Source organism: Mesoplodon mirus, assembly GCF_964341445.2.
Source record: "Mesoplodon mirus genome assembly, chromosome: 20".
Lineage (NCBI taxonomy): Eukaryota > Metazoa > Chordata > Mammalia > Artiodactyla > Ziphiidae > Mesoplodon > Mesoplodon mirus.
The window spans coordinates 75,707-90,121 of NC_138996.1; the positions used below are offsets into that span (position 1 = coordinate 75,707).

General features: G+C 36.9%; 1 pseudogene across 1 annotated transcript in view; it reads right to left on the bottom strand.

The window, feature by feature from the left end:
- Positions 1-14,415, bottom strand: part of LOC309796011 (coiled-coil domain-containing protein 150-like) — an 80,126-nt pseudogene that overhangs the window by 45,500 nt on the left and 20,211 nt on the right. Inside the window, exons 8-13 of the transcript XR_014296236.1 lie at positions 14,190-14,233; positions 12,587-12,679; positions 10,343-10,450; positions 8,199-8,323; positions 7,778-7,955; positions 7,156-7,224 (exon numbers count right to left, since the gene is read on the bottom strand). The product of XR_014296236.1 is annotated as a coiled-coil domain-containing protein 150-like (transcript). The remainder of the gene's footprint in view (positions 1-7,155; positions 7,225-7,777; positions 7,956-8,198; positions 8,324-10,342; positions 10,451-12,586; positions 12,680-14,189; positions 14,234-14,415) is intronic.

A 14,415-nucleotide genomic window follows, 5' to 3' on the forward strand; every position in this document is an offset into this window, starting at 1 on the left:
AGGGAACCCTAGTGCAATGTTGGTGGGAATGTAAGTTGTTGCAGCCATATGGAAAACAGTATGGAGGTTCCTCAAAAAACTAAAAATAGAACTACCATATGATCCAGCAATTTCTCCCAAGTATATATCTGAAGAAAATGAAAATACTAATTCAAAAACCCCAATGTTCAATAATAGTGGGGGGCTTTAACACCTCACTTACACCAATGGACAGATCATCCAAACAGAAAATTAATACGGAAACACAAGCGTTAAATGACACAATACACCAGATAGATTTAATTGATATTTATAGGACATTCGATCCAAAAACAGTAGATTACACTTTCTTCTCAAGTGCGCATGGAACATTCTTCAGGATAGATCACATCTTGGTTCACAAATCAAGCCTCAGTAAATTTAAGAAAATTGAAATCATATCAAACAACTTTTCTGAGCAAAACGCTATGAGATTAGACATCAATTACAGGGAAAATTATATAAAAAAAACACAAACACATGAAGGCTAAACAATACGTTACTAAATAGCCAAGAGATTACTGAAGAAATCAAAGAGGAAATCAAAAAATACCTAGAGAAAATGACAATGAAAACATGACGATCCAAAACCTATGGGATGCAGCAAAAGCAGTTCTAAGAGGGAAGTTTATAGCTATACAAGCCTACCACAAGAAACAGGAAAAATATCAAATAAACAATCTAACCTTACACCTAAAGGAACTAGAGAAAGAAGAACAAACAAAACCCAAAGTTAGCAGAAGGAAAGAATTCATGAAGCTCAGAGCAGAAATAAATGAAATAGAAACAAAGAACACAATAGCAAAGATCAATAAAACTAAAAGCTGGTTCTTTGAAAAGATAAACAAAATTGATAAACCATTAGCCAGACTCATCAAGAAAAGGAGGGAGAGAACTCAAATCAATAAGATTAGAAATGAAAAAGAAGTTAGTTACAACAGACACCACAGAAATACAAAGTATCCTAAGAGACTACTACAAGCAACTCTATGCCAATAAAATGGACAACCTGGAAGAAATGAACAAATTCTTCGAAAGGTATAACCTTCCAAGTCTGAACCAGGAAGAAATAGAAAATATGAACAGACCAATCACAAGTAATGAAATTGAAACTGTGATTAAAAATCTTCCAACAAACAAAAGTCCAGGACCAGATGGCTTCACAGGTGAATTCTATCAAACATGTAGAGAAGAGCTAACACACATCCTTCTCAAACTCTTCCAAAAATTGCAGAGGAAGGAACACTCCCAAACTCATTCTATGAGGCCACCATCACCCCGATAACAAAACCAGACAAAGATACTACAAAAAAAAGAAAATTTCAGACCAATATCACTGATGAATATAGATGCAAAAATCCTCAACAAAATACTAGCAAACAGAATCCAACAACACATTAAAAGAATCATACACCATGATCAAATGGGATTTATCCCAGGGATGAAAGGATTCTTCAATATACGCAAATCAATCAATGTGATACATGATAGTAAAAATTTGAAGAATAAAAACCATGTGATCAGACAGGACGGGTTTAAAGGAGCCGCTGATTCAGGGGCTCTGGCTCACTCAGGCACAGGGGAGGGAGGGGCGCGCAGTGTGGGGCGGGCCTGCGGCGGCAGAGGCTGGCGTGACGTTGCAGCGGCCCGTGGCGCTCCGTGCGCTTTCCCGGGAAAGCCGTCCCCGGGTCTCGGGACCCCGGCAGTGGCGGGGTACACAGGCACCCCGGAAGGCGGGGCGGACAGTGACCCGCGCTCGCACACAGGCCCCGCGGCGGCGGCGGCGGTGGGCGGTGGGCGGCGGCGGCGGCGGCGGGCCGCGGCGGCGTCGGCGTCGGCGGCGGCGGCGGCGGCGGCCGCGGTGGCGGCGGCGGCGGCGGGCGGCGGCGGGCGCCGGTGGCCCACGCCCGTCTCCGAGGTCCGCGCCTTACCCGCGGCTCACGCCTGTCTCCGGCGCTTCCCCAAGCAGCCCTCTTAATGCCCTCTCCTCGCGCACCAGGAAACAAAAGGGAAAAAAGTCTCTTGCCTCTTCAGCAGCTCCAGACCCTTTCCCCGGACTCCCTCCGGGCTAGCCGTGGTGCACTAACCCCTTCAGGCTCTCTTCCTGCCGCCAGCCCCAGTCCTCTCCCTGCGCTCTCTAGACTGCTTAAACTAATGTATCATAACTTTCCCTTAAATTGCACATTCTTTTTAATCCAGTAAGAAGGTAAATGAAAGACTTTTGTAAGTTTTAGTATGGAAAGATCTATGGTGCCATTAAAGCGAAAACCTTGGGGGAAAAAAAAAGAGTCATGTAGCAAAATGTTCATTGCAGCTCTGTTTACAATAGCCAGGAGATGGAAACAACCTAAGTGTCCGTCATTGGATGAATGGATAAAGAAGAAGTGGCATATATATACAATGGTATATTACTTAGCCATAAAAAGAAATGAAATTGAGCTATTTGTAATGAGGTGGATGGACCTAGAGTGTGTCATACAGAGTGAAGTAAGTCAGAAAGAGAAAGACAAATACCGTATGCTAACACATATATATGGAATTTAAGAAAAAAATGTCATGAAGAACCTAGGGGTAAGACAGGAATAAAGACACAGACCTACTTGAGAATGGACTTGAGGATATGGGGAGGGGGAAGCTGTGACAAAGTGAGAGAGTGGCATGGACATATATACACTACCAAATGTAAAATAGATAGGTAGTGGGAAGCAGCCGCATAGCGCAGGGAGATCAGTTCGGTGCTTTGTGACCGTCTAGAGGGGTGGGATAGGGAGGGTGGGAGGGAGGGAGACACAAGAGGGAAGAGATATGGGAACATATGCATATGTATAACTGATTCACTTTGTTATAAAGCAGAAACTAACACACCATTGTAAAGCAATTATACTCCAATAAAGATGTAAAAAAAAAAAAAGAATCTGCCTGCTGATGCAGGGGACATGGGTTCGAGCCCTGGTCCAGGAAGATCTCACATGCTGTGGAGCAACTGGGCCCATGTGCCACAACTACTGAGCCTGCGCTCTAGATCCCACGTGCCACAACTACTGAAGCCCGCAACCCTAGAGCCTGTGCTCCACAACAAGGGAGGCCACTGCAATGAGAAGCCCGCACACTGCAAGGAAGAGTAGCCCCCGTTTGATGCAACTAGAGAGAGCCCACGTGCAGCAACAAAGACCCAACACAGCCAAAATAAAATAAATAAAATAAATAAATAAATAACGTGTTGGTGAGAATGTGGAGCAACTGGAGCCCTTGTACACTGCTGGTGGGAAGAAAAAGTGGTTCAGCACTGTGGAATACAGTCTGGTGGTTCTTCAGAAAGTTAAACATAAAATTACCATATGACCCTGCAATTCCACTCATAGTTATATATCTCAAAGATATGAAAACAGGTACATACAAATACACATACAAGTGTTTATAGCAGCACTAATCACAACAGCCAAAAGGCAGAAACAATGCAAACATCCATCAACAGATAAACAGATAAAGAAATTGTGGTATGTGTGTGTGTACATACATATACGTGTGTGTGTGTGCGTGTATACACACACACATACATATATTGGGTTGGCCAAGAAATTCGTTTGTGTTTTCTGTAAAATCTTACAAAAAACCCAAACGAACTTTTTAGCCAACTCAACACACACACACATACACACACACACACACTAAATGAATATTACTCAACCATGAAAAGGAATGAAGTACTGATACATACTGATACAAAAACATGGATGACCCTCAGAAACATTATGCTAAGTGAAAGAAGCCACATACAAAAGATCCCATATTATATGATTATATTCATATGAAATATCCATAATAGGCAAATCCATAGAGACAGAATGCAGAGTAGTGGTTGTCAGGGGCTGGGGGAAGGAGTGAATAAGGAATGATTGCTTAATGGGTATGGGGTTTCCTTTCAGGGTATTGAAATGTTTTGGAACTAGACAGAGGTGGTGGTTGCACAATATTGTGAATACTGTACTAAATGCCACTGAATTGTTCGCTTTTAAATGGCTGATTTTATAGTATGCGAATTTCACCTCAGTTAAAAAAAAGAACCGCAATGAGATACTTCACACCTACTAGGATGGGTGTAATTTTTTTAAAGTTTTTTTAAACAAGTTTAGGTGAGGACGTAGATAGTGGAATGCTCATACATTGCTAGTGGGATTGTAAAATGGTGCAACTACCTTACTTGTGAAACAGTTTGGCAGTTTCTCAAAATGATAAACAGAGTTATCACATGACCCAGTAGTTTTGCTCCTGGAGAACTGAAAACATATGCTCACAAAAAGAACTCTACACAAATGTTCATAGCATTATTCTTAATAGTCAAAAAATGGAAACGGCTTAAATGTCTATCAACTGATGAATGGATAAATGAAGTGTGTTATATTCATACAATATTATTCAGCCATAAAAGAAACGAAGTACTTATATACACTACAAAATGGACAAACTTTGAAATCACCATGCTAGGAAGCCAGACCCAAAAGGCCACATACTATTTGACTCTATTTACATGACATGTCCAGAACAGACAAATCCATTGAGGTAGAAAGTAGAATAGTAGTTGCCAGAGGTGGGCAGGGGTTAAATAGTGAGTGACTCCTAATGGGTACTAGGTTTCTTTTTAGGATGATAAAAAGGTTCTAGAATAAGATAGTGGTGGTATTTGTGCAAACTTGTGAATATACTAAGAATTCACTAACTTGTATATTTTAAGAAGGTGAATTTATGGTATATTAATTATATCTCAATAATAAAAGGTACTAAAACAATCAGATGATCCACCTAAGAATAAATGAACCTTGGACTACATCTTGCATGATATACAAAAATTAACTTGAAGTGGATCATACACCTAATATTGAACAAACAAGTTCTAGAGAACAAAGGAGAAAATCTATGTAATCTTAGATTAGGCAAGAATTTCTTAGCTACAACACAAAAAGTATCATCCATAAAAGTTGAAAAATTGATAAACTGGACTTAATCAAATTATAAAACTTCTGCTCTTTAAAAGAGCATGAAAAGGCATAATACAGAAGAAAAGTAGGTAAAGCTCATATAAAATTTGTTTATATACAAATAGTAATAACTATTACATGAGGATTAATATGACACTATTTTTAAAGCTCTGAAATATAAATTATAAGAAAACAAACAATTGAATTAAAAATGGTTAAAAGATTTGAAGAGACACTTTAAGTTGCTGATGGCAAATAAGCAGATGAAAAGGTACTCAATGTTACTAGCCACTGGAGAAAAGCAAAGTACACCACAATGACATACCCCTACACACCAATCAGAATGGCTGAAACTGAAAGAACTGACAATGCCAAGTGCTGGTGAGAGTGTAGAGAAACTGGAACTCATATATTCCTGGTAGGAATGCAAGATGGCACACATCCTTTGGAAGACAGTTGAACATATATTTACTGTAGGATCTAGAAGTCCAATTCCTGATATGTATCCAAGAGAAATAAAAATACATGTTCACATATGAATATTTATACAGGTTTTTTCATAACTGCCAAAATCTGGAAGCAATCCAAATGTTCTTCAATTGGCAAATGGGTAAAGAAACTGTGATATAACAGAACATAAACTACTGATATATACAGTAACATGCATGAATCTCAAATCTCAAATGCTTTATGCTAAATAAAAGAAGCCAGACTTATAATGCTACATATTGTATGATACAATTTATATGATATTCTGGAAAAGATATAAATACAGGGATAGAAAAACAGATCAGTGGTTGCCAGGGGATGGGGATGGAGGAAGAGGCTGACTACTAAAAGGCACAAGGGAACTTTCCGGGGTGATAGAAATGTTCTATATTTTGATTGCTGTGGTGGTGGTTACATGATTGTGTTTATCAAAGCTCACAGAACTGTACAGTAAAAAAAGGGTGAATTTCACTCTAAATTATAACTCAATAAGCCTGACTTTAAGAAAACATAGCTTTACAATGAGTACACATGTAAAAAATAGCAAGTTAGACCAAAAAATGGAACTCTGTAGAAGCACTGTCATTTGGCTTAATAGAACCTCTTTCAGCCCCATGAACATACACTTAGTCTACATTAAAACAAATGAAATAAGACAAGCAAAATAATAATACCATGTTTTAATCACAAATAGCATTTGCCTCAGCCATGAAATATTCACTAGCATTTTAAAGCAAAACATATTAATGAATTTAATAGTATCCACCAAATTCCCAAATTTTAAAAAACATATTTGAGGCCACATTGACACCAGCAAAGTCCTTGCCACAGGAAGTCAGCTTTATCTAAAAGATATTTTGGGTGGACTGTTTTCAAATCACTAGATATGAGTGACTAAACCACAGAAGGTACCTGCCAGCTTAGTGAACTATCTTTGAGCTCCAGCTCAGAATTTAGCTTTTCTTCTCTCCCCAGTTCTTAAACTAAAAGTTCACATATATGGTACTAAGAATGCTATTTAGTTGAGCCAAGAAACAGTCAAGGCTTGATGACTATATCTGACACCTGTTGCTGGGTTTACTGAATGGGGATGGGCTGAGAGTCCTTGATGCTCCAGATATATTCTCTAGATGATAGTGATACATAATCTTTACCCTGTTCAAATTTTGAAATGCAAACAGCAATGTCTGAAAGATTTTTTTTGTTTGAATAAGGATTGTATTTGTTTCTCTGGCCATTCTACCTTCACAGAACCCAGAAAGGGGTATCTCACAAATAAAGTGGCAAGTGCTAACAAGTTAGGAAGCTTAGTTTAAAACAAACAAACAAACACCAGCATCGTCAGCAATCATCCCTTTGCAGCCCACAGGCCCATTAGCTCACTCTCAGGGGACTCCGTGGCTAAACTACTCGGTGAACACTAGGGTCCGAGGCAGTGATGACTCACTGGCAAACACGAGATGCTCAACAAGCAAACATTCCCCAGACGCAGCCTTATGCTGAAGTGACTGGAGTGCTCCAAGTGCATCCAGCTTCGCGGCTTCTCTATTTCCCCCATGTTTTGGTATTCAACAAAATAACCCATCTCCTCATTAAGATAAGCTGATACAGGAGGCAGCAATACAGAAGGAATTAAATATAATGACATAACAACAAATAAAATGTGGAATACCTTGCTTTTAGCTAATTCCTTTTCCAAGCTGCATTTTTCTTCTGCTATTTCTTTCTCAGTTTTATTAACCTGCCCAAGAGAAGAGAAAAAAAAGAAATGGGTCATTTTAAAAACAGCAGACAGGCTCTATTATAGCAGATACACCCTGCATGTCAATTAATACCTACACTGCAGAGATAGCACATCCTCTCAGCAAAGGGGCCACTCGCGGAGTCTCTGAGGCAGAGCAGACTTCACAAAGGGCCCTGAAATTAGAAAGACACGTCTGCATGTCAGACTCTGCCGGTTCTTTCCTAACTAGGAAGACAGGGCTGTTTCCCCTTACATTGTTTCCGCTACACTGTCCCACTTCTACTGGGAAAATCGAGTTTTAAATCTGACTCCTTAACTAACATGAGGATGTGTGAATGGTTAACATTCACTCACGCTATATAAGGGCAACTATTTGGCACAGTGCACTCACGTGCTAAAAGACACAGATTAGCCACCCAAAGGTTTCTTTCATGGGCAACTCAGACAAACTGCATCTGGGTTGTATTTCTTGTCTTTTGCACTTACAAGAAAATTTTAAAACAAGATCATCACCACAACCAGGAGGTAACATAAATCTGCCTCTACCTACCTCTCCCTGAAGTCCTTCTTTCTCCTCTAGCAGAGAGGTCTTCTCTTGCATTGATGCTTCCAGTTCACTTCGCAATCTTGCAATAGTTGATTCTAGCAGCTCTTTTGGGACAGCTGCCCTCTTCTCAGCATCCTGTGCTTTCTGGATACACTGGTTATTCTCAAGGACTAAATGGTCCCTGCAGGAAGAGAACAAGGAGATATGAAAGCTGAACGAGAGTTCTTCTTTAACAGAAAGACTAAATGTTTTTGCAGAACATATCTCCTGCCTGAGAGCAGTTACCAAAATGTTCTAACAAAACTAGTTCCTTTAGGGCAGAGTCTTTATTTTTGTGACTGGCCCAGCAAATGCAGAATTAAACATTTTCATTAAAGATAAGAAATACAAATGCAAAAACAAAAGTTGCCCACAGTTTACTTACAGATGCATTTGGAGTTGTGTTTTCTCATTCTGAACAGTCTGAAGCTCACTTGTGATACTGACATGGGCTGCATCCAGCAGTAAGTTTTGTTCTTGAAATGTCTGTGTCATCATTTTCTGTTCTTCCTGAGTGTTAGAAGCAATATTAAAAGTTGAGATGCCAGAAGTCATTTGATAGAGTATCACTCTAAACAACTGATCGAAGATACTGATACTTACAAAAGACAAATTTAATTTATATAAATAGAACCCCTTTTTAAAAGAATTTATCTTAATGTCCAGCTTGCTCTTTGTACCTACCCTGGCCTGACCACAATTCTATCATTTTATAGCTCTTCTAGCCAATAATCAAGAGGCATTATTTATCCAGCTTGCTGCAAAATTTATAAAACTCCTAACATGAACAAATTTTTAGATACCATGTACAAAATAGACAACTGATAGGAACATACTGTATAGCACAGGGAACTCTACCTAATGCACTGTGGTAACCTAAATGGGAGGGAAGTCCAAGAGGGAGGGGATATCTGTATGTGTACGGCTGATTCATTTTGTTGTGCAGTGGAGGCTAACACAACATTGTAAAGCAACCATACTCCAAAAAAAAACTATATTAAGTATATTTTGGTACTTCAAAATTTCAACATGATACTATATTTTAAAAAGTAAAACAATATCAACGTATATAAAGTGAAATGATCGCTCCACCTCTATCTCCCCCACATCTCTTCCAAATAATTCCATTCTCCAGGGACAATCATGTTTCATAGTTTAAATTCTTTTGACAGTATCTGAAATTGCACTCAGACACTGCTACAGCAGATGTCTATAACTGTTCTGCACAATTTCCTCTTGCTTACTATTTTCAATTATCAAACCAGCATTTTTATGCACACCTCCTCTACCTACAATTTATAAAGCTTTTGTAAATATAGTACATATTAATAATTATATTTGTAAACATATTTTAAAACACTTCTTTTTGAACAATATTTGATTGCAAGGTAAACCTTCACACCTTCATACTTGGTAAAATGGGATCTCACTTGTGTCATATTCCAAGGTTTTAAAATGTTTGTGAAAGTGTTACATACATAAGTCACATTCTTCAGTCTACTAAATTGTAAGTTCCATGAAAGTAGGGACTTGTCTTGTTCACTGCCATAATTCTATCTAGATCTAGCAACATACTTGCATGAGGTAAACACTAAATGCTTGCTGAATAAAAAATACTTATTGAGTACCTGTTATGTGCAAAACACGCTTAGCCCTATAGGTAATAACAAAGGTATGTAAGACAATGACCTAGGAATGTAGTACAGGAAATGAGCCATGCACATAAACTACTACTATAGAATGCAGAACAGGAGAAGCAACATAACATAAATGATTAAAAACACTGAGTCTGGAGTCAAGTCTAGATTTAAATCTGGCTCCATCCTATACTAGCTGGGTGATTTGGGGCAAGTTGATTAACTTCTCTAAATCTTATTTTTATTATCTGTAAAACGAGGATGATAAATATCCCTTTATGTAACTGCTAGGATTAAAGGAGGTAATATATGTAAAATCCTTAGCACAATGCTTGGTATATAGTAAGTACGCTCAAAAAAAGAAAAAAAAAGAGAGCCTTATTATTACAGCCTGTTTAGTGTCCTAGAAGTAGAAATTAAAAGACAAAACTGATTTTTTCTGATTGGAGTGATCAAGCTTCTGGGTGAAAGTGAGTCTTAAAGAATGAACACAATCTCAAACAGTTGAAAATGAAGTAAAGACCATTCTCAGCAGAGGGAATGGCATAAGCAAAATGGGAAAGCACAGGTCTTTGGGGAAAAGATAAATACTTTAGGGTCAGTCATAAGTATTCTCCATAATTCTATCAATACTGGGACAGGTAATTACTTTTCCTAAAGTAATGATATTTGAGAAGAAACCATTAAGAAAGCTCTGAGTGTAAGGCCAAATGACCCCTCTGATGAAAACAGAAAACAACTAATTAAAAAATAAAATAATTCAGAAAAATCCTTGAAATTAATTGCTAAAATATTTTATGTATCCAGTTGGCTATTTGTATTTCCTGATCTCTTAGCCAAGGAGGCTTCCTGACGACTCTACCAGCAATTGACTAGTGTTAAAAATGAATACTTGCAGAATGGCTTGGTGGTCAGCAATGATTCTGGTATTTTCCATTCAAACAGTCTGAAGCATTCTGTTCAGCTCTGAACACTTTCTAGTCAGTTTGTCATTCAAAACCTAAGACAACATATACAGCAAAGCACAGATCTCTCCAATAAATAAGTCTTTTTACTTATGTATCATCATTTTTAACAATGGCATAGTATTTCACCATACATGTGAACTTAATTTATTTAACCTAATCTCAATTGATATTTCATTAGATTATAAAATACTTTCAAATATTTGGAGTCATCATCCTAAACAACTGTAAATTAAAAGGGGAAATTTGGTGATACAGTGGAACAACTGAAGCATTTGGCAGTTTACCAATCTTCCATTCTTCATAATTTTGAATGCTGGTCAATTACAGCAAGACATCTACAGAATGGAATTTACAATGTAGATGCAGGGCCAATGTTATAGAAATCCTTTCTCAAAACTGGATGATGAGCTTTCAGAACTGTTTAGCTGATAACAAAATATCTAAGCTCCTTCATCACCAATTACAGTATTCAAAAAAGCAAAATACAGATCACTGTGCCATTTCACAAGATTAACCTTCCAAAATAAAACAAAAATCTTTTCTGTAACATACATGTAGTTAGTTTATAATTCTCTTGTCCTTTTGGTATTTTGAAATTTGTATTCCTGTGGAAAATATTTATCTTAATTCTCAGTTATTTTTGCAAAGTATATTTGGTAAGGATCTTATGTTTTAATGTATAAACTCTTTAAGGATGGGGCAAATAACTCTGAAGGGTTAATAGAAAAATCCCTCAAAAAAACAGTAACAAGAAAGGAGAGATAAAGATTAATAAGTGGGACAGCATCATAAGACAGGAATACATTCATGGGCATCTTAAAGTTATAACCAGATGCACAAACTACTTATCAAGGAACACTTGGGGGTAAGACAGAGGAGAACTCTTGCTCCTTGAAAAGAAATAGCTCATTTTCTTTACAGCTAGATTGCTGGGCTCAAATTCCAACTGGGTCACTTACGAGCTATATATATATATATTTTTAATTTATTTTTGGCTGCGTTGGGTCATCATTGTTGCACGCTGGTTTTCTCTAGTTGCTGTGAGCAGGGGCTACTCTTCATTGCAGTGTGTGGGCCTCTCATTGCGGTGGCTTCTCTTGTTGCAGAGCACGGGCTCTAGGCTTGAGGGCTTCAGTAGTTGTGGCATGCGGGCTCAGTAGTTGTGGCTCGCAGGCTCTAGAGAGCAGGCTCAGTAGTTGTGGTGCACAGGCTTAGCTGCTCTGCAGCATGTGGGATCCTCCCAGACCAGGGCTTGAACCCTGTTCCTTGCATTGGCAGGTGGATTCTTAACCACTGTGCCACCAGGGAAGCCCTAGCTATATTATTAAACTTCTCTGTATATCAACTTTCTTATCTTTAAAATGGGAATAATAATAGTTCTAAAGAAGTCCTATTGAGAGGATTACAATTTGTTAGTAACAGGAAGTGCTTAGAATTGTGCCATGACTGTAGTATGGACTCAGTAAATGTTAACTATCATTTATAGTAAGAGGAGTAGTAGTTACTGTTATCATTATTTTATGAAAGAACACATTTTGTATTTTCTTTATCATAAAAAGAGCATAACAACACTATGATCCTAACATTGAAATAATCAAATTGTACTAAGAAAAAGTTCTTTTAAACGATCGATACTATTTCTTTGGGCCCTATGAGAAATAACTCAGTTGCTTGCATATGTGGTGACTCCTCTCCATATATATGCATATACAGAAAACATCAGCTGAATGTGGGAACCACCATCCCACATAAAATGATTACACATAACTCCAAAATCAGCAAGTATTTATTAGGTTCCTACTGTGCTTTGCCATAGAAGATACAAAGAAAGTATAAGATAGCCCTTGGCATTGAACTGCTTAGAGTTTCATAGGGGGAAATAAAAGGTATACATTTAGTGAGTAAATTAGAAAGCAAACAAGGCAAAGTTTAAACTAGTGCATGGTTTAGCAGCATATCTCAAATACCTACGTATCACAGGAATTTAGAGGGTGAAATGGGAAATGTGGTTAATTTGATGATGTTTCACAAATGAAGTAAATCTTATGGAAATAAAAATTTTGGATGATGGCAATGGATGAATTCATGTAACCAGGATTAATCTTGGTTCTTGGTTCTTTAAGTGAACAAAATTAACATCTAAACACTAGAGAAATGGGAAGATTTACCTGTGCTTTTTCTGATGCTTCATGAAGGGATATTATTTCAGACCTCAAATATGCATTTTCTTCATGGTCCTTGTTGAAAGACAACTGTATATCCTACAGGAAAAAAAAAAAGAATTTCTCTTTTTCTACATGTAAGAGCTATTACATGTATCTCTATCAAAATACCTGTTCTGTATTGTGGCTAGTACCAATTCAAGTTCTAATATACATAGATAAGTGTCTTATAAAGGATTTTTTAAAATCTTGATATATCCAACTCCCAAACTTCTCTTAATTTATAAATTATTTATCAAAACTATTTATTAAAAATATTCTCATACTGGGACTCCAATTAGAAAGAATTTGCCTAAAAACAAACCTTGATATTTACCTGGTATCCTTATGTCAAAAAAATTCTACTAAGATGAAATATTTTTAGTTTATGCTACATACACATTTCTTCCTATTAGTAGTATGAGCTTATTATTTCAAAGAAACACATGCAAGGATCTTTTAAAATTATAAGTAGGGGAAGAGATTTTCATCAAGGAATACCTGAGGGTGGAGCAGAAGAAAGCACCTTTGCTCTGTGAAAAAAAAATGTTCTCTTTGAGATGAGGGAAAGGTGATAGGGAGGTGAGTTTTGGGCTGGGTTTTACCTAATAGGTACTTAGTCAAATGGGGAAGAACAAAGTCTAAGTCCTCTTCCTTCAGAGAGAGAACCACTTTTCTAGCTTTCCAGAAGAAGCATCTCAAGAAAAGTTAACATCATATAACATCTACACCATGAGATTGATTTAGAAATGTCTTGATATAAAAGTAGTAACATTTATTCTATTTTTTATTTTTTATTGTGGTAAAATACACATAACAAAATTCATCATTTTAACCATTTTTAAGTCTTTTTAATGAAATGTCTTTTTTATTGAAGTATAGTTGACTTACAATATTGTGTTAGTTTCAGGTGTACAGCACAGTGATTCAGTTATATATAATAATAATAATATTAATATTATATATTATATACAAATATACATTATATTATTATATAATTACATATAACAATATGTATTCTTTTTCAGATTCTTTTCCCCTGTAGGGGAAAGGGGCGGGGAAGGATAAATTAGGAGGTTGGGATTAACATATACACACTACTATATATAAAATAGATAACCAGCAAGGGCCTACTGTATAGCACTATACTCATTTTAACTATTTCTAAGAGTACAGTTGACTTAAAACTATTTAAGTGTTAAGTGTTAAATTCAGTGGTAGTAAGTACATACATTCATGTTGTTGATAAACCATCACCAAAAATAGTTAATATTTCTTACATTTCATTAAAAAAGCTTCCCAGCAATTCATTTGCAATAGGTATAAAATGCAAACAAGTCTCATTAGTTTTGCCAACTCACCTTTTTTCAAACTATACTAACCTGAATGAAATGATTTATTTCCTAATACCCAGTTGACAACAGTTCTGGATATACACTCATTTACACTGAAACTTTTTTTCATAAAGATTTTAGGAGAATCAGGAGGACTGTAAACCAACATGAGTGAGGAAATACTATTTAGTGAAGAGATGAAAGAAAACCTCTGTACTCAAAACCTCAAAACCTACCTTATTTTCTTCAACCAACTTGGAAATGAGGTCATCTCTAGAAACTAAAAACAAAAAAAGTCCACATAACTATGATGATAATAACTTACAAGTACATTGAAATCACATGGTATTTTCCCTGAGAAACTTTGATTAAAAAAAATTGTTTTCATCTGTAGTTTGCAGAAATAAGCAGAACGTAAGTATTTCTATCATATTTTTATAGACTGGAAACTAAATCCTGAAA